This window comes from Tenrec ecaudatus, chromosome 3 (assembly GCF_050624435.1).
Source record: "Tenrec ecaudatus isolate mTenEca1 chromosome 3, mTenEca1.hap1, whole genome shotgun sequence".
NCBI classification, from domain to species: Eukaryota; Metazoa; Chordata; class Mammalia; order Afrosoricida; family Tenrecidae; genus Tenrec; species Tenrec ecaudatus.
The window spans coordinates 116,103,509-116,125,567 of NC_134532.1; the positions used below are offsets into that span (position 1 = coordinate 116,103,509).

Below are 22,059 nucleotides of genomic sequence, written 5' to 3' on the forward strand. Positions count from 1 at the left end.
TGGAAACCCCATGGGGCAGTTTTGCTGCTCTGCTGGATTCCTGAGTCCGACTCTAATTAAAGGCAGTATGTTGGGTTGGGTGTGACTTGAGCCACGTACCACAGCTTCCCTTTCGTTCTGTTCTTTGTGGTACACTGTTCTGGAGCACTGCAACACCAGGCCAATGCATGGAGCAAGGCCTACTCCATCTCCCTGCTCCAAAAATCCATTTAATTATTGTCCTTGGACAGAGGATGTATCAGATATTAAACTGACAAGAACAGATACTACACGTGATCTTAGCCAAAAGGCCGAGAAGCGATCTACCAAAGCTTTTCATCAAGATTCAATGTCACTGATTACTGTTATAGACAATAAATACAGAATAAAATCATAAACAAAACCTGTTTTATAAGGCTATAAAAGATCGTGTAGCAGAGATTTTTGATATTTTAAAATAAAACTAGGCAAGGAATTACATAGGATTAGGAAGAGACTGTGAAAAATAACACAGAAGGAGAGATCTTATGTCAACAGAGGATATTCCAAAAAATTAAAAAGAGAGAAGATATTCCTGGGAAATGAGAAACAAAGTACAAGCACCTAGCGGTAAGAAGATAAACACTTGTCAGAACAGCAAATAGCAACTAAGACTAAAGTTAGGGGGGAAGCACAGTAAGAAATGGAATTGGAAATGTAAAAGTGGTCAGATGCTTTGAGGCCTCGAAGGCCGAGGAAAACATGGGTCTTTGACTACAGTGAATGGATCCATCAATGGTTTGTGCAAAGGAAAGGGAAACGCTGTGCTGTTGGTCACGGGCCATGCAGAGGTGAGGGTTGATAGCAAAGTATTGCCATGTACAAAGTATGCTGTGATGTGATACTGACTTGGAATAGCATAGAAAAAGATCCAAATGAGGGTGGCGACATATGCACAAATGTGCTCAACTCTGGATGGAGGGATGGATGGATGGATGGATGGATGGATGGATGGATGGATGGATGGATTGTGATGACTTGTACGAGCCCCCAATAAAATGATTTTTTTTAAAAAAGAAAGAAACGGATCCTTGGAATTTTCCTTTGCCAAAAATAGTAGTTTAAACCATAGGTTCTCAAACTTACTTGGAATACTGTCTCGTTTTCAGGGAATTTTTTCCTTTGAACTTAGCACCTCCCTTCTGGCAATGAAAAACTTATATACCGTATCCCATACTCCAGTACCACCCATTTTGATGAACACTGGTTGATGCTCAGAATGGTATCAAGAACAACCTCCTCTTCTTAACCAGTCTATAGGTAGGTATTGTCGAGGATTATGCATTTGTTGTACAATTAAACAGACTAATAAAATTTGATCCAAGAAACTACCTTTCCCAAAGATAGGTAGTTTCAACACATAAATTCAGAGACCATGTACATCATCTCAAAATATCTTTCACATGGGGCCCCAAATCCTCTAACACTACAACTCAAGGATTTCCCATTCTCAACAGGAGCTTTTGAGATGAGCACATCAAAAGTATCGGTCATTTATCTTTAAGCTAGTTATTTCAGGGTATCTGTTCTTGTTCCTAAAATTAGGATATGAAACAGGGGAACATGTGCTTTGTGCTCTGTAGATTTGAAATCATGAGGGTACTTCAAAAAGTTCATGGGCAAAACGAGTTAAAATATAATGAATTTTTTCCCATAAACTTTTATAGCATTTCCATGGAGAGGCTTTATTTCCGAGAGGCTTTATTTCCTTTGCCTAACAAAGACTCACTCACTACCATCAAGTCTATGCCGACTCATCATGGCCCTACAAGACAAGAGCTAGTCACAGGTGCAGAGAACACCGACTTTCTCTCACCAAGAGACTGATCATTTCACACCAGACCTTGCAGATCTCAGCCCACATGGTGCCCACTGTGCCACCAGGAGTCTGCTCATAAATGCAGGAAGAGGCAATTGTGAACAGGCTATTATTGACTGAAGATCTGCCAAAAACTTCCCAAAATCCTTCACCTCTTTCCCCTTAGGGCCGCACTTCTCAACCTGTGGGTCGTGACCCCTTTGGGGGTCAAATGACCCTTTCACAAGCGTGGCCCGATTCAGAACAGTAACAAAATGACAGTTATGAAGAAGAAACGAAAATAATTTTATGGTTGCAGGGGGGGAAGGGGAGTCACCACAACATGCGGAATTGTGTCAAAGGGTCCAGGCATTAGGAAAGTTGAGAGCCACTGCCTTGGGGCGGCCTTCTGATACTATGCTGATGCTCTTAGATTTATTTGTGCAATCTGTTGGATTGCACTGTTGAGAAAGCAATTCAACTCCACTGCCCAATTCTATCCCATCAATTGAGGAATCACATCTTTGCGCAGAGGGCTAGGGTCACCTGGGAACAGTCTAAATGAGCAGTCTGATCGCCCCCATCGGTGTTAGAGTCCAGGTGTGCAGAGATTGCAATTTACAGTGAGAACCCTATCTCCATCCACATTTGAGTCTCCTTGTGGATTCAGCCTTCTTTCTCACCATTAACCAGCAATGAGCAGAGCTTTGCCCTCAGGCAGTGTGTGTTTGAAAGAATATTAACACACCCCATGCCAGCCCAGGGAGAGGCAGCCCAGCCCTCAGGGACTTGCCTGGGAGTGCCCTTGATGGAATTTGAGATAGTATTTAGGACCCTAGCCATTCGGGGGAGAAAGATGTAAAAATGTGAATTCTTTGAAATCCATCGTTTTCTGTCCTCTGGAGTCACTAGGAGAGACAGTGAGACAGAATCTATATGGTAATGAGTCATACGTACCCCACTGCCTTGCTCAATCTTATAAGCTTTTTTTTTTCAATGTAGAGAATACCATGGGGATGGGGGATGCTGACTTAAATTTCATTGGCTAAGAAGTAGGATCTGATTGTATGCATCATTTAGAAACTATTAGGAAATATTACAAAGAATGGACATTTCAGAACATTTTATGGTCATGCAAAACAAGTACACAGACCAAGAGGGAGTTGCATGACCAGATACTGTCCGGTTCAAAATCAGGAAAGGCGGGCGTCAGGGTTGTGTCCTTTCACCATTCTTATTTACCTGCATTCTGAAAAACAAATTAAAGGGACTGGACTATATGCTTTCTATGTGCAACAGTATGAGTATCCCTTTCCTGTTTCTGTAATCCCACCTCTGAGGCCACTTTTTGGCCTTTTGCCCACATTCACCTTCATCTGAATGAATTTTAATCTGTCTTGACTTTGTGGTAGAAATGGAGTGACACAAGAGTGTGTGTGGGGGGGGGGGTGGAGGGATAGAAAGGAAAGGGCATAGCAAACTGATACAGGAAATTATTCCATGGAGCTAGGTGATACATTTGTAATAAAGAGATATCATAACTCTATGTCTTGGTTTCATCTTCTTCCTAAGTATAATGGATAGAATGTATCAAGCAAAATAAAAAGTGCTGTGAAAATTAAGTGAGCCTGGCCCTTGACACAAAGTTAGAACTCTGTGAAATTGCCTATTGGTAAAAGCCAGTTGTGCAATTGGAATAGAGTGCCCTCACCTCCTATGTTTCTCACTTGTAAATGCAACCAATGGATTGGTCTCCCAAGTCCCTAGGCGACTCCAACAGTTGGCCCCATTAACCTCATGGTTGCTGGCTGAACCAATCCCTTTACCACAGGAAAAAAGCCAAACAACCTACTTCCTTCAAGGTCACAGTACATAAAGGAAACTAGAGAAGAGGTCTGCTCTGTACCACCAGGGCTCCCATGGGTTGGGATCACCCTGAGGACAACTGGTGCGTTTTTAATATCTTAGTTCTCAAAAACAAACAGAAAACCTTGTTTGTAAAAGAACTAATATTTTGCAAATCTAATATATATTTAATAGTGAAAGGAAAGGGAGAGGGCCTCAGTGACAATGTCTTTATTTCACCTAATATATTTTTTACATCTTTCCCTTACCCCTCATCCCCTCTTTCCAAAAACAGCCCCAAATTCCCTGCCACTGAGTCTATTCTAACTCATAGGACAGGGGAGAACTGCCTCTGTACCGGTTTCCAAACCGTAGCTCCTTATGGGAGTAGAAACCCTTATCTTTCTTCCAAGCGACTGGTGGCTGGAAGCCCAACATGCAAGCACTGTGCAGCGGGGCTTCTTCTAGCCCTCTCTCGAGGCATGATTTCATGTTAAACACGGGTGCTGGCATTTACTTGAGTGACTGGCACCACTTTGTGGCGTATTCCTCAACATTATCACTGACTTTTCCTTCCCTTTATGAGGCTTCTATCAGTCAGAGATACCCTCTTCTATAAGCTCAAGCAGAAATCTGATGTTAAGCAAAGTGCTTCTATGAAAACATTCGAGTATCGATGAAGAACACAGCTTTCCCCCAGATCCTGGATGCTTCCTCCCCCCAACTACCATGATCCGAATTCTACCTTGCAGGGCTGGATAGGACAGAGGCTGTACACTGGTACATATGAGGGTTGGAGGTACAGGGAATCCAGGGTGGATGATACCTTCAGGACCAAGGGCGTGAGGGACGATGCTGGGAGAGTGGAGGGTGAGTGGGTTGGAAAGGGGGAACTGATTACAAGGAGCCACATGTGACCTCTTCCCTGGGAGAGGGACAGCAGAGAAGGGGAGAAGGGAGACCCCGAATAGGGCAAGATACGAGGTATAAATTACCAAGGGCATATGAGGGAGGGGGGAAAGGGGAGGGAGGGGGGGGAAAAAAAAGAGGACCTGATGCAAGGGGCTTAAGTGGAGAGCAAATGCCTTGAGAATGATTGGGGCAGGGAATGTATGGATGTGCTTTATACAATTGATGTATGTATATGTATGGATTGTGGTAAGAGTTGTTGGAGTCCCTAATAAAATGTAAAAGAAGAAAAGAGAAAAAAATGATTAGGGCAAAGACTGTACAGATGTGCTTTATACAATTGATGTATGTATATGTATGAACTGTGAAAAGAATTGTATCAGCCCCAATAAATTGTTTTAAAAAAATAAATAAAAAAAAAAGAAAAGAAAAGAAAACATTCGGTGACTTTGGAAATCATTATTTAATAGGAAGTGCATGTTTTAAGAAACAAAACAAATAATGGGCAAGAAACATTTAAAACCAGAGAAAATGACAGGCTTGACTCCAATTGTCTCTTTCCATGTAGGTACACAGCCACACTGAGACGGTTAAATATTACTGTATCCGCTGGATTTTAACTCGATCCGCTGGATTTTGAAAGCATCATCCAGCGGCATACGTGCAAATGGGCTGACACATTGGAGGAATGCACTGATTGTGAAAAGAGATGTAAGAGCCCCCGATAAAAATATTTTAGAAAGAAAGAAAGAACTTCATCATCTCTAGTCGGTGCATACTAAAGTGCTTACTCACATGTCTGGGTTAAATGTTCTACTTTAAGTTCAAAGTAGAGGGTGCTTTGCAGGTAGCGGTAAGTGATAGTTTAAAATAAATATTGTGGGGGGCTAGGGGAACACCCCTTTTCCTTCCAGTCAAGTTTGACTACTACCAGTGATGTCTTAGCCTCTTTCAATGGGCATGATCCAAGTCCCTAAACAGCTGGTGAGACATGAAACGGCCCCCTTGCCTATTGTTCCATCACTCTTCTTCTGGAACCGCTTTATAAACAGTAAAGCCACGTGTGCAGGAGCACACAGCCAGTGATCAGGATGCCCTAGATCTCCTAGGCAAAGGGGAACGAACACCTGGCGCCAACCTTAACACTACCATACCAGCTGTCTCTCTCTTTCTCTGTGTGAGTGTGTTTAATACTTTGCCTTTCTCCTGGGGGAACACCTACAGGTCGTTTCTGCAGAGCCCGCCCCTTTGGATTTTGTGCACCACAAAGCTCATGGCAAAAATCATGACATCCACATGTCTTCCTTCTCTGGTCATTGACAACGACTTCTGCTCCGGTCTGTTTAACCATTTCTACCAGAGAGGAATTCATATATTAGAATCACACATCCACACACGCACAGTAGTCATTTTTAAAAGGATAAATGACTTAAAAATTCCACAGTACTCCTTAGTCATATCTCACATACACTCAATCTACAATTTTGATCTTTTTAAATACACAGATTAGTCCAATTCATCAAATAAACCAATCAGTATTTTATGCTGAACACTTCAAATGAAGCTAAAGTACAAATGCAGGCCACCGTAAACGTAAATCCCTTTTTTAGTGGAAGTGTGTGCACTTATAGGATTTAGCACATCCTAAGCATGTTAGTTTGCAATCCTGCACTATGACATTCCAACAAATACAAAGAGGGAGAAACGATGCTGTCGACTCTGGTAAAACTATGCAGTGGCATTAGAAACCTTAGAAAGGATCACTCTGAGTTGGAGTTGGTTCGATGGCAATGGACTTGGTAATACATGGTAAGGTACTTATGAAAACCCAGCCATTCTTGGGCATGAAAACTTTATTCATAACTTCACAGGCTTTCACTATTTGGGCCAAAAATAATTGCAATAAATATAACCTTTCCATGCCAGAGCAACAGAAAAAAACATAATTTTATCAAAGTCAAACTCATTATTATGTCTTAATTAAATGCATTATAAATATACCAATAATTTAAACCGCTAAAAACTAAATTATATCTTTTCAAATCCAAAAGGAATTTTTAACTGAATAACAGATGAGAAAACATCCGTCCTCAGATATCACTATGCTGATTAAATAAAACACTCTTTAGGTAAATTTTTACAAATCATGGATACTGAAGGACTAATAGTTAATTTCAAAATTTAACTTGTAAATAATGGAATTTGAAAGATCAGTTCTAAATTATTCTCTAAAATCCTTTCATGCCTAACTAACTTCCCTGAAACCAAAATGTATTTGGTGCTCGGTTAACTCTTGAGAAAACTTTTTTTAAATTCCTCTTGTTTATAATCCCACATCTCAGATATCCTAATCTCTGATGTTTTCTCTTTTTAGAAAGGCAATAAAATTACCTTTAAAAAAAATTCTATAATAGTTCATTCAAACAAGCACATTTTGCAATTAACTATAAAATCCTTTGATGATCTAATTTCAATTCTTTTGTAAGCATGAAGACTTCTGCTTTTGGTTGATCAATAACATCTAGCTAAATAGATTTAGATAAAATTCAAAAAACTTTAATTTACACATGTTTCTAATATTCTAATTTCTGCTGAATGTTGTTAGCTACCAAGGCAAGAGACCTAATGAACAGCATCAGTAAAAATATACTAGATCCATAGGATAAAATACTTAAAATGTTAGCGCTTTGGTGCTTCTAATTCTGAAGATGCTTTTGCTGAAACAGATAAATGAAAATCTCTAAAGATCTTCCTGGGAAAAGAAGACATTGCCTGAATGGAGGTGAGCTTGTTGGGAGTCAGAGATGTCAACGATGGGGGTGGGGGTAATAGTATGGAGCAGAGGCTATGATTCGAGTGCATCGTTCTGGAGGATGGACAGTCTTACTCTTCCAATAACGCACTTACAAATAAATATAGAATTATACTTTAAAATGAAGAAGCGATAGCATTTATTGAGACTGGGTGTCAGGTGCTAAAAATCACCAAGGCATGCTGGTGTGTGTGTAGGGGGGGGACTTACCCCTAAAATTATAAGAAGGTTTGGCATGACAACTCCACTTCCTTCTAGAAGGAATTGAAAAAAACAACCAAAAGGCTACTCCAGGATTTAGGCTTTTTAGTAGGAAAGCTGAAAAGCAGATCCTAGACAGGTTGATCTCAGTGATCTCAGGTTCATGACCCCAGCAGTGCCAGACAAGAGCTCCGACTATGAATCAAACTGCTGATTCCTCCGCCCACACACAACGCTGTTCCCTCTCCGCTGTTACATAAGCGTCTCTGGAATCCTGGGAGATGTTTGTAAATAGCACTGCCATGCGCACGAGACCCACGTGTCAGTGCTGCCTGAAATTGGAGACCAAGGAAGTGTGACACCTGTGTCCTCAGCACTGGAAATTCATTATGTGGCAGCAAGAAATTATCTCTACGGTTCGCTAACGTTTGTTTCCTTCTTTTTCTGTCTATTTTTATTTTTGAGGAATACGAATGAAAATAAGCAAAAAATTCCCTCTCCGCCACATTTCCTTCTTTAGCTGCCACCAGACGAAGAGCGTCAAAACTAACTGCCTAATTACAGTTAAGCCAAGTAAGGAGAAAAGGCAAGATGCTCTTCTTTTGGGTCCCAGATTTATTTTTAATTTGCTCCTTTAAATCAGTGTGAACAGAAATATCAGGAGCGGTGGGATTATACAACTATAAGTCCATTATACATGCAAATTACACCCAAATAAAATAACGAGCATGACCATTTCAGAAAAACAAAACAAAAACTAGCTCAATAGCTTTGCTCAGGGAAAGTGAAAAATGATTTTGTAGTTTTATGCGTCCTATTTCTGATTCCAGCCTTCATCTACTTTCCTTGTCTTTTTTTAATTAGGGGCTCATACAACTCTTACCACAATCCATACATATACATGCAAAATAAAGCACATCCGTACATTCTTTGCCATAATCATTTTCAAAGTTTCCTTGTCTTTTACCAAGAATTTTTTACAACAGGAAACTACATTGTGTAAGTCTTTATTTTTTTTAACCAAGTAAAAATTTCCCCCATAAACACTGTTTCTCATAACTTTCAGAATGATTTACAGCATAAATTATAAAGATGCAAAAATTAAAGCAGATTTTTCAGTAGTACAGTGAATTAGGTTTTAAAATATATTTGACTTTAACACATTCTCAGACATGGTTTTTAAAATTATTTTATGGCAAATCCTTTACATCTGAGAAATATACCTGATTAGATATTTTAAGTTTGGATATGCTATAAATGATTTAGTCTATATAAAATGTCCTATTTGAAATAAGAATTATATTTTAAGAATCTGCAGGCTAAGTAAGTGTAGGACCCAATGTTAATACACAAATGGCCTTTCTTTCTGATTTTCAGGGACAGCAAATCCATCATTCGTAAAGTGAGCCATTAGCAATACATCTAGTTCTGTTACCTGACAATATGCTTTTCTAATTTCATATGGTAGACAATTCCAAATCAAAACACTTATCTTCAAACTCAGTATAACTTCATAGAATAACAATTTAGAAGGCTCGATTGGAGCGATACCATGAATTGGATTGAGTTGACTGTGATGCCCAGAGACGCTATAAGAGTAAGCATACGCACCCCACCGTTTCCCGAAGCTGACATCTTTATGGAGACTGCCGCACCTTTCTCCCGAGGAGCAGGTGGTTGCTTCAAACCACTGTTCGTTCATTAGCAGTCAAGCACTTCAGCCACTGTGCCACGAGGGTTCCATTTTAAAAGTGGAGCACAAATGTTAAAATATGTGTTAAAAAGTACCGATTTCTATTTCTTATGGATTCAAACAACGTATGCAGTGAGTATGTTTAAGTGGAAAAAGTTGCTTTCTCACATGAGAAATCACCAATTATATTTGATTCATTAAAATATGAATGTAAATACTTTAATAACTAAACTTACTATTTATGGTGGTGACTCTAATTATATGTTATTAGACATTTCATTTGTAGAAATTGTTTTTGATTCTGACAGATACTAAAACAAATAAACTTAATAATCACCTAAACTAATTTGAGAGTGTCTGAAAGTGATCCTTTCAATACATACGTCATAAAAGACTGTAAAGAAACGATGGAGCTTTAAGGAGATGGGGTTTTTTAGCCAAGGCAAATATGAAAGTTCTTTAACTTCAAAGTAAAACACTTCAAACAAAACTGCGAATGGGCTGAAAGAACAAACAGATTAGAAAACTAAATTAAAAGGAACAAGACCAGGTTCTGGATGGTCTATAGGTGTGGTATCATGGTATTATTGGCAGATCCTGGTACTTTAGAATCAGCACAACTAGTAATTATGGCATTTTTATGGGTGTTCCTGCTCCTTAGCAGACAAGAACTACAAAAAAAAAAAGAGAGAGAGAGAGAAATGATACCAACCTGTATCATCATGACTTTTGATGACATTTTGCAAGGCAAAGATCTACACTAATTCAAGGAGGAAAAATTGCTAAAAACAAAAACAGTTCTGGCACCGCCTTCTATTGGCAGTCTGCTCTGATAAACATGATAGCCTTGGAAACCTTGAGTAGGTAGGTCCCTGTCCTACAGGTGTGGACAGGTACTATATTAAAAATTCATCTCAAAAATAAAATGAATTAAAATTTTGAGTAGTGGGTGAATAGTTTCCATTAAAATATAATCTGGTCCCAGAAATACAAATTTAATACTCTATTAAGATTTAATAATGGGAGATTTTAGCAATGGCTACTGAGGCATGGATATAGTAATTAAAATGATCGTGACTTTGAAGCACCCACAGAACAAAGTGTGACAAATCTTAAAATAATAAAAGCAAAAAAATGTAAGACATCAACACTACTTACAGCAAAACTTAATGGCAGTTCAGCTCCTTCTGTCAATGCCTGACCATGGGCAATTCCTTCCCTAATGGCTCACCAGCAAAAAATTCATAATCCTATCCTTTTAAATATACCTTCCACATTGTTTATAAAATGTGAAGACAAATCAAAATATCTTTAAGGTGTTTGAAAGGTTTACAATTATTAGCAGTATGATTCTTAACAAACAATATTTTGGAAAGTACAGGAATTTTAATACATCTATTTTTGGCTAACGTGGTGACATGGAGAGTGATACTTTGCAGCACACACTCTGAACATGTTCTCAGGAAAGACTAGTTAGTCCCTGGTAAAGACCATCATGTTTGGCAAAGTAGAGGGTCAGAGAAAAAGAGGACGACCGCCCCCCGCCCGCCCTGGGAAGATCAATTGACATAGTGGCTACAACCATGGGCTGCCATGATTGAGGGGATGCATCAAGGGCCAAACAACCAGGTGGTGGCACAGCATGTTAAGCACTGGACTGCTGAGAGGTTGGCAGTTTAAACCCATCAGCAACTCGGTGAGGAAAAGATATGAGAGGCTGCCTCCTTAAAGATGCACATCCTCTGAAAGCTTGTGGAGTAGTGCTACTGTCCTACAGGTTCACTCTGAGTAGAAAGACTCAATGATAGTGTTTTGTTTTTTTTAGGGGGGGTGGGGGTAGGGAAAGAATTTTAAGAGAAGCAAGAGATTAAAAGCACATGAGCTGCTCATTTTTCTAGTTAGGAGGATGCAAATCTTATTGCTTTCCAAAATAATCACTCTATCAAGATCCCAGTGAGTTAAAAGTTTTGACATGAGTATTTAGTTTTGTGCCTGCCACAAACAAATATAAAGTACACCTATGAGTTATTGCTATGCGCATATTCTTAAAAAGTAAAATGCTGGGTCACAAAGCTGTTTCTTGGAAAAGTGGTAACAGAAGTCACTCAAAGTCAAAATAGCACAGTGAATACAATAACATATATGTTAGTCTCTGAACTCAGCAGTTGATGTTTCCAGATCAGTGAATTCCTCCTAACCTAGTTATCCATCCTGGTTTCAAACTCTGGGATGAAATTGGCAGCAAGCCAACTTTTAGAATAAAAAGGGAGAGAGGCTTTGCTCAACTAAAACCTCTGGTATCTAAAATTTACATAAACTTAGCAATTCAAACACAACCACTGCAAAATATTTTACCCTGTGAGTTTGACTCTAAAGTCTTCATTTCATAAGAAGCAGTGCTAAAATTATACAGGTATTTTACCATTAACCTGGTGTTTGTAAATAGGTTGGCCAGGCATAGCAACACCTGTAGGGTCCTCAGCCTTCTGCCCCCCTTAAACTACATGTTCAACCTGCAGCAAAGTCAGAAGGCAGAAGCAGAATTGCTTGCTAAAATCCTGTGAGATGTTTTTTTCTTTTAATTTGTAAAATCTGAGCTATCATAGTAGCAAGTGGAAATATAACGTTAATAAAATCAAAGTGTATGACCCTTACTTCCCATGCCCTTCCCTATCCTACTGTTTTAACATATATGAGACATTTTAATGCCAAAAGAAAAGAACTAGAAATTTGCTATTAAAACAGACTAAAAAGTAGGGAGAGGAATGTTCACTATATTAGCAAAGAAAGCACAAACAGACTAAGCTATGCATTTGGTAGCCGTTTATCTTTTATTTTTTAATTTTAATAAATCATTTTATTGGGTGCTCACTGTATCATCAATTATATCAAGCACACTTGTATATTTGTTGCCATCAACATTTCCAAAACATCCTTTCTACCTGAGTCTTTGGTATCAGCTCCTCTTTTTCCCCTCCCTCCCCCACCCTCGTAAACCGGATAATTTTATAAATTATTTTTGTCCTATTTTACACAGTCCGCTGTCTCTGCTGTTCCCCCATGTCTCTGCTGTTCATCCCCTTGGGGTGAGAGTAGTGAGGTTCTACAAAGATCATTGCCTACCACCCCTTCTCCCTCCATCTTCCCCTACCCTCCTGGTATCACTCCATTATTGGTCCTGAGGGATTTATCTGTCCTGGATTCAATGTGTCCAAAGCTCTTATCTGTACCAGTGTACATGCTCCAGTCTAGCCAGTATTGTAAGGTAGAGCTGGGGTCCTGTTGGGGGGTGGGGCACTCACAAACCAGAGGGATGCTCTATTTCCTTGCTGCTATGCTACACCCTGGCTGGCTCGTCCCTTCTTTGTGATACTTCTGTGAGGGGATGTTCAATCCTCCTCAGACTAAACTATGCATTTGACAGCAGCTTAAAACAAGAATGGCAATTTTTACAGATATATCTTTTATTGCTTGGTTGAAATCCTCTGAATTAACTGGAAAATGCCTCCCTGCCATTGAGTCTATTGAGTTTAATATTTCAACTCCTAGCTACCCAATAAGACAGAGCAGAACTGCCCCTGTGGGTTCCTAAGACTGTACCTCTTTACTGAAGTTTCAAGTCTCAACTTCATCCTACACAGGGACTGGTGGTTCCCAACTGGTGGCCTTGTGGTTGGTTAGCAGCCCACTAAGCCTCTAGGGCTCCTTTGGAAAATGGCTGGTTGACTGAATATGTTGACAAGTTCACTAAGTCACCCAACCCCCATCACCTCTCCAGTGACTCCTTCCATACGAAATTTTGAAGATACTTTTCACCACAAAGCACACTAAAACTTTTGAGTGACTTAAGTATCCTCATCTATAACAGAAAGACATTTTAACCATAGACAAATTCATTGATGCTATTTTCTTAAATGTGAAGAAATAATTTTAAAATATAGATAAAATTTATCTATGTTTCTTTGTATGAGATATTTCCTTGAATTCAATTCCAAACTCAAACTCACTGCCATGAGGTCAATTGTGAACATGGTGACCCTCTAGGACAGAATAGAACTGGCCCTCTGGGTTTCTCAGATGACATCTCTTTACAGGAGTAGAAAACCTCACCTTTCTTTCCAGGAGCAACTGCTGACTTCTTTAAGCAGCATCATCCCAACACTCCTTTCTCACCTCTTGGCAGTGATCACTGTGAGTCAGGATCAACTCAATGGCAATGAGTGAAACCAACCATCTTTAAGCACATAGCATAAATCTTGATAACAGCTTTCTCCTTTTTTCTTCAATATGTTTTTGATTATGTGTCGTTACTTCCTTCTTATTGCCAAACAATATTCCATACATCTTATTTTATCCATGCATGAGCTAATCAGCATTTTTACTGATTTTACTTGTTAATAATTATTAATACTGCTTGTACATTCATGTACAAGTTGGACAACTGTACACACTTTAAGCTTCCATTCATAGCTGTACTTTTACTATTAATGGTAATGAGACAGTTAAACATAGTGATTAAAGACTGGGCTCTAGAGAGAGACTGCCTAAGTCCAGATTCGGGCTGAGTCACATATTGCCTGTATGAACTTGGGCAAGTTATTTAATATCACTATCCTTTCATTTTTCTCATTTTGAAATGAATGTAGTAACAACAATATTATCTGTCCTCTAAGATTTGCAAAAAATTAAATGACATCAATGTATAAACTCCATGAGCTATTTAAAAAAGGATCAAAAGGCATCATTCTATGCAAAGAACTTTTAAAGCCGCTACTCTGAAAAGTCATTTTAAGAAGACATGGTAGCACAAGCACATGTTTAAGAAAGTAGAAATTTAGAAATATGATTATATGATAAAATCTTAAATAAATATACACATAAAGTTAGGACAACTGAAACAGAAAATCTAAAACTCGATGGACGATAGTGTCACTATCTTGCTATTATCATTCTAGTTTCGCACCATGTTATCATTGGAGAAAACAGGCAAAGTATGCCGTTTTGAGCATGGTTGCTAGCTTCAATAGACATTTCCATTTAAATTATGTAACCACATTGTAGAGTTACTGAAAAAGACTGTTCAACTGTACCTTTACAACATTCACTTTGATGGGGTTTGCGTGCATTGCCAGTGTTACATTTAAAGGTAAAGCATATTACTATTATCACCACCACCTAGATCCTACATTATTTTTCTCTTATGCTCTAAGAATACAATTACACATATTCTAATTAAATGACATTACTTCTAATGACTTCTAAGCCATTTATTAACTCTTGCCTCTGAGTAGAACACCACTAGGCTGTTAGGAAAGAAATAAATACCTACTTCAGAGTAAAAGAAAACATTGGTATTACTTCAGTGAAGCAATCCATTTATTTTACATCCTAAATTGTCTTTCAAAATACATCAATACATCATCCCCATATGTTCATCTCTTAGTTTAATTCTCAAGTCATTTAGAACTTGCTTTCAAGTCAATTTCGAATAACTATCAGGGATTTTCAAATATTGGTTTCCAAATTCTTAAAACTGTAGGTAGGATGGCAGTATTACTGAATTTACTTTCACACAAAGTGCTGAAAATCCATTATCTAGTTCTATTTCCTGAGAAGGGGGTGGGGGGTGGGGAACAGAACAGGACATCACAGGACACAATATCATAAATCTAAGCTGACAGAATTTGCTATTTTGAAATGGACAACCAAAATCCATTTTACTGAGGAGAGACTATGCCTATTGTAAGTCAGGGGGGCTTTCTTTAATGAATAACACAAAATTAAAATACTGGAAACAAGCACTTGTACATGATTCTTTCTGACTTGTAACCACAACAATGGCACCGTCTTATCCTTTTCTCCTTCTGAAAACTTGCCTCTTACCACACACCAAGCCAGCTGAAGTACTTGTACAATCCACTTACATAATACCAGACTTACTGAATTTGGGCCGTGAGTCCACATGGGAACTAGAGATCTGACCAACGTGGTAGATGCCTTCGAATGGGTTCCACCTCAATGTACGACAGAATGAAAGCCTGACCCGCCCCTGCATCATCCTCACAACTGTCCTCATCGTTGAGCCCATTGATCCAGCACCTTGTCAAGGACCTTACTCTTTTTTGTTGCCCCTCTGTATTACCAAGCACGCCTTTTTCTTCACGGACTGTCTTTCCAGACAACATGTCAACAATATGTGAAGTCTCATCCCAGCTTCTAAGCGGCATTCTGATCATCCCTCTTCTAAGACAGTTTTATTTCTCCTTTTGGTCATCCACGGTACTTTCAATATTGTCCAGCACCATAATTCAAACGCATAAATCCTGTCTTCCTTAGTCAATGTCCAGCTCTCACATGCATATGCGGTGACTGAAATTATCATGCATGGTGTGGGTCAGTTGCTCAAAGCAACATCTTTGCTTTTCAAAACTGTAAAGAGGCCTCATGTAGACTTACCTAATGCAACATGTCTTTTTATCTCAACTGCTAATTTCATGAGCATTGACTGTAGATGCAAGCACAACAAAATCTTTGACAACGTCAACCATTTCTCCATAAATCATGCTACCTCATGATGTTACCTATTGGTATGCAGATTTTTTTTCTTTGCATTGAGTTGTAATCCATACTGAAGGTTGTAATCCTGGATCTTGATGGTCTCATCACTTTCAGCAGACAAGGTTGTATTATCTGCATCTCAGGTTGTCAATAAGCCTTCCTCTAATTCTATACCACTTTCTTCTTCATATAACAGTTTCTGATTCTTTCCTCAACATACAAATTGAATACGGATGATGAGATGATACAACCCTGATGTCTGTCCTTATTCTGTTTGAACAACTGCCTCTTGATTCATGTATAAGTTAAGCTCCTCATAAGTACAACTAGAGGTTGTGGAATTTCCATTCTGCTCAATGTTATCCAGCATTGATAATTATCTATACAACTCAATACCTTTACATAGTCAATAAAACACAAAGATTTTTTCTCAGATTCCCTGCTTTCATACAAGATCCATCTGACATAAGCAATTGATATCCCTTTCTCTACATCCTCTTTTGAATATGACCTGAACCTCTGGCAGCGCCCTGCGAATGTACTGCCACAATCATTGTTGGATGATCTTCAGCAAAATTTTACTTGTATGTGATATTAATGATATTGTTCTAGAATTTGAGCATTCTATTGGTCATCTTTCTTTGGAATGGACACAAATATGGACCTGTTCCAGTCAATTGGCTAAGAAGCCGTTTTCCAAATGTCCTGGCATAAACAGTAAGTGCGCTGACTGCTTCATCAGCTTGTTTAAACATTTCCGTTCATATTCCATCACTTCCTGGAGCCTTGTTTTTGGCTCATGCCTTCAGTGTCACTTGAACTTCAGTATTGGACCAAGTAAATACTGTAAGTGGGCAAATTATTGGGAGTTGTGTTCATCGGCCCAGTTTCCAAGAGAACCACTAGCTCTGCTTGGTAGCTCAACTCCCCAGCAGTTAAGTGCAAAGTTGGCTTGGGGGTTATTTTCTGCTGTTCACTATGGTGTCGCCACTATGCTAAAAACAAACTGTTCAGTGGTGGCCTAATAGTTGAGAAAGATGTTATTTTGCCAACAACACTCATAAGTGATTTAACGTTTTAACTTGTCCCCATAAGAAAAATTAACTTAAAATATTGAAATTATTGTCAAGCTATAAGCATGGCTATTTACAATTCAAAGATAAAACGTGTTCTCGCAAAGAAGTTGACTTGGTAAACACTATGAAGAAAGATCCAATAACTGAGTTGATAGTGTGAGAAATTCGAGCATCAAAAGCAAAACTTGAACAATATACTTTAAATGTGAAATACCACCGCTTTCGATGGCTTATTTTATTTCAAAATAAATCCATAAAAATATCTAAGAATTAATGAAGTTGGGTTCGGAGCAGGCTGGTAAACAGAGTTTCTGCAAGGCGCGTCTCTGAATCATAAAGGCTTCAAGGGTAGTGTGAGGAAATGCGTCTCACTAGTGGCATTTGGCTTGTTAACAGGGTGGAGGGGTGGAGACATGGAGAGTTAGACAAATTTTAACTTCAGCAAGTGAAACCAAAACATTGACTCTCGTTTTTGTTACCTAATGCAAGCCCCATGCCAGCACAGGACTTTGTAAATCTGTCATAACAGTGCTGCTTGGCAGGTGCATCTCACTTGTTTTAGAAGTGATGGTGACATGCCAATGTCTAGGACCATGTGTCACCACATGGGAATCATATCAAACTTGCTGGTTCCTGGTCATGGTAAATCTATTTAAAGCCTTAAAGAGGAATTTGGCAATTGGGTCATTTTAACCAAAGCAAGGTACTTCCTTCATTCCAATTTTATTTCCTGCTAATCATTAGTTCAATAAAGATAAGCTAGCCAATCTTGTGGATTAAGAAAAATTATATTGTCTCTGTCCACTATCACTCCCCTAAAATTCAATTACAAGAGCTTTTCCACCAAGACAGTTCTACCTGTGAAATTTCTGGAGTGTGGGTTTGCATATATCATATGCAAAAATACAAAGGGATCTATATTGACTGCCAAATGTATGCTAAAGAAGAACTAAGGTTCTGCCTTTTATTGTAAGCTATTGAAAGCATTGATACAAGCAATTTCTTTTTCCTAACAAAGGAAGAGCACTACAGTCATTCAATTGCTGAACATTTTAATGCACATTTCCTCCTGATAATCACTGAAGCAATGCCTTATAGGGGTGTTACTAAACAGCTACGTTTAGCATACCAACAGGATGCACAAAACAACAAAAGAATGTACATTTGATGGTGGGGAAGAACAAGCCATTTAGTACTCATATGCATTGGTCTGAGTAGCAAAGACATCTACTTTTTAGTGGAATGATTGACAGCAGCCCACAACATTTAAAAAGCTATATCCAAAATGCATTTAGACACTAGTCTAGGAATTTATATTTTATTCTGACTTTCTAGGATGCCTAAGCAATTTTCTGAACAAACCCAGTAAACCCTAATGCAAAAACAAACCTGTTTGTTTTTAATTATTTGGGACAAATAATAAGTTATCAATGAGTTGTTTCTATTCCACTGGGATGAGTAATACTTTCCTCTATAAATCAAGGCTAAAGAACTTATAGTATCAGTGATGTAAGCAAACATAACTGCTCTCCCATAAACCAACATGGAGTTACAAAGGGAACTACTAAGGACAAGTAGTATTAGAAATCAGATTTAGAGAAAGAACAAGATCCGTTATTGTAGCTTTCCCTCCATCATTTAATCCTGCACACACATGCCCTCTAAACTTGCTTGACTCCCCAACACTTCCAGAGTAGTTCTCTGTTTACAGCACTGAAATCATATTTATTGTATTGAAACTTACATACAAAGAACTATAACTCCCCTGCAGTATTTCGATTTTTCATTAAAATGCAAATGTGATTTCGTTATCTAAAGGCAACCATATTCACTGTTTTAAGCAAATAAGAGACCTTTCTCTTTTTTTCTTGTAATTCCTAACCTCCTCACTGATACTATGATTGCAAATTTGTGATTTTTAAATTAAAATTTTTATATTTGGATTTGCCTTTATCATTCCTAATTGGAGGGGTGAGAAGCACAAAGTGCAATTTAAGATTCATCCCATCCCCCCAACCAAGAATGTATTTTACCCACTAAAAAGGCCATAAAAACAACTACATTTGAGGCATGACTAAAAAATTGCCTTCCCTCCCCTTCCAATTCTTAAACTTAACTGGAACGAAGAGGAGAGAAAATATTACCAGTAGAGGATGTGTGGGCAAAGTCGGCAATAACCCATATTTCATATGCCACCTGCCCAGGCCGTCCCTTATTTTATTTTGTCACAGGTAGCCAGAGTGTCTTAGGAGCCCCGCGCGCCCCAAAAAAAACTGCGCCCGCAGCCTGCGCCCAGGAGTGGGGAGAGCGGCGCAGCGAGAAGCTGAGATAAAGAGATAAAGAAAAGCCCCAAGAAATGAGAGCGGCCCAGAGAGAAAAAGAAACGTGGATGGGACTGTCACATATCAACTCTGCCCTCCTTGGTTACTCCGTGGGGATTGGGTTACGTTTCTTCGGGCGCCCCTGACCTTGCAGTCAGGCTCCCAACTCTCCGCCGCTCGCTCGGCTCCCCCCGCCCGCGCGGCGCCCCCTCCCCCGGCCTGCGCCCGCCTTTGTGTCTGCCTGTCACTTACCAGGCGGCCAACGCCGGCTGGGGAAGCACAAAGCCCAGACTTTGCACACCGGCCCACCAATCGTGCTCACAGAGCCCGTCGGGCCGGCGGGCAGGGTCCAGCGCAGGGCCGGGGACAGGGAGCGAGTGGGCTCTGGGGTTCGTTTCGGGACCAGACAAACTATTCTTACCTCCCTGCCCCCGCCACCCCACCTCGCTCAGTACTACCAACAAAACGTGAGGACTTCAAAAGCCACCCCGAAACTCACTTACATGCAACCCCGTTCCACTCCCGGTGACATTCACTTAGCGCACCCCCACCCCCAACGAAAAGCACGCGGGGTGTGTGGGGTGGGGGGATATAGAGCAAGGTAGCCGGAGACCCAGACCCGGACCCTGCAGCCGACAGAGGGGCAGGCAAACCCCACTGTTAGTGTTGCCTCCCGGGTGCTTTTGGCTCCACCATAAACTCGCTGGACTTACACCAGGGCAAAGCGGGGAGAGGATCAGGGGGAAAAGTAGTCACCCCCCTCCCCGCGCCCCAACTCACCTCAAAGCACAACTCTTTTTCAAAAGCAAAGCAAAGCACCCCCCAAAAAAAATCACTTTCCAGAAGGATAAAAGGTCCGGAAAGCCACCCGAGAGAGACACAAAGGTAAGTTTTCTGGGTAAAGGGGCGAGGGGTGTCGGCAGGAGAGAGCCAGGCACCCAGAACCGCAGGTTTAAAGGTGTGTGTGGGGGTGGGGAGGGAATTAAAACTATATTTGTCAGCCATGTTGAAGAGGCTCCAGTAATTTGTGAAGCTTCCCTCTTCCCTCTTGCTATTTGTGGGTGACACTCCGGGGTTGGCTCCCCAGCCCCTGGGAGCCCGAGAGAAAGAGGGGGGCAGAGGAAAGGGAGAGTCCCGCGGCACAAGAGAAGCGCTCTGACCTCGTCCTCGTCCCCCAGCCTTGCAGCAATCCCGCAGCGGCAGTCGGGTCTCCTTTCTAACAAATCCTAAAGGGCAGCCATCTTGCTTCCTTCTGCTTCTTGACGAAAGCAGCCTAGCCTCCGCATCAATATTCATAAGGCAGTTTGACGTCTGTTCTCATCACTCGGCGGGGCTGGCGTCTCGGGGCGGCCGCGCCGAGGGGGCGGACGTGACTCGCATGCGAGCCGGGCTGGGCGCGCGGCGCTCTGGGGAGGAGGCGGCGGCGCCCGCGCTGTCGCCGCGGCCACCCGGGGCTCCGCCGCCGCCGCCGGCCCGGGAGCCTCGGCCCAGGCTCCCTGGGACTCGGCCCCCGCCCCGGGGCTCCGCGTACAAAGGCTGGCGACACCTGGGGCCGCGGCTCAGGGCGAGCAGTCAGGCCCCGGCTGCCCGCGAGCTCGGGTGGCGCGGGGGGGTAGGGGGGGCGCTGCGCCCGGATGAGCGCGGGGCGGGGGCGGGAGCGGGAGCGAGCGCCGAGGAGCCGCGCGGGGAGGGTCCAGCTCTCCCGGCGCCGCGGCTCCGGCGCAGCCGCCCGGCCAGGTCACCGGAGACGCGCACTGGGCACCCCCGCGGGGGGGCACGACTCTGCACCCCCGAGCGAAGGAGCCCCGCGAGAGCGAGGGTGGGGGGGGGGCGTTCCTGAGGATCTGGACGACGAGAGGAGATCCTAGATTTCACGTTAAACTTTTTGTGCCTCCTGCAACCCCCCCCTCCCAGCCAACCATCCTGACAGGTATCTACGCGCGCGTGAGTGCGTGCTTCCCCACCCGCACTCACCTTCTCCGCGCTCCCGTGGTCTCCCCGGACTCCCCGCACGCCTACCCTGTGCAACCACTCCGCCTCGGCCCGGGCCTTCTCGAGTTCAGCCCCTCCCGTCACCTTTTTACAGGTAACACCACCCTGGACCGCGCCCAGCCCAAGCCCGGACCCCACCCACTGAAGGTCCCGGCGCCCCTGCCCCGCCCCCCTCAGGCGTCCTCCCCGTCCCATTGCATCTCATTCAGTTGCAGCATTCCTGCATATCCCCCGAGGACAAGCCCCGAGTGTTTTAGGGTGCAATCGTTTTAAAGGCAAGGTAAATGAGGAAAGTGACCGAGTCCAGTCCGGAGTCTCGCTGCCCCCGCCCACCTTCTGTTTACTTCGGCCACGTGGACTGGAGAAGACAGGAAGCGGGCTGGAGCTACACGACTTTCTTTAAGGGGGCCCTCACCAGCACCACCTCCAGGGTACCTGACTAGATTTGGTTGTATTCGGTTGTAAGGGTACACCTTTAAAAAGTGCAAGCATCTTCTTACAAGAGCGCCTATTTTGAGGAAATTTCCACCTGTTCAATTAATGAAATCGACCCACGAAAAACTCAATTGCGAGCAACTCAATTGCGAGCGAGAGACTACGTTTTCCCTGATATCCATGACTCCATAGAAAGACAGGCTTTCATAAGTAGGGGTTGTAATTTTCTATTGCTAAGTAGTTTTACGTCTTCTCTTTTTATGTAATCATTTTATTAGAGGCTCATACAATTCTTATCACAATCCATACATACATCAATTGTGTAAAGCACATCTGTGCATTCTTTGCCCTCATCATTTTCAAAGCATTTGCTCTCCACTTACGCCCTTTGCATCAGGTCC

General features: G+C 41.6%; 1 protein-coding gene and 1 pseudogene across 3 annotated transcripts in view; both read right to left on the bottom strand.

Moving 5' to 3' along the window:
• The window catches only part of TET2 (tet methylcytosine dioxygenase 2), a 100,332-nt gene extending 79,539 nt beyond the window's left edge, over positions 1–20,793 (bottom strand). For 2 of the 3 annotated variants that reach the window (XM_075543971.1, XM_075543969.1), the window contains exon 1: positions 20,392–20,792. The gene's annotated coding sequence lies outside the window, so the exon portion shown is untranslated. Of the gene's footprint in view, positions 1–20,391 lie in introns of all 3 variants that reach the window. The other variant, XM_075543972.1, reaches the window with a different exon arrangement.
• On the bottom strand, positions 125–302 carry LOC142443915 (U2 spliceosomal RNA; annotated as a pseudogene).
• Positions 20,794–22,059: the final 1,266 nt, after the last annotated feature.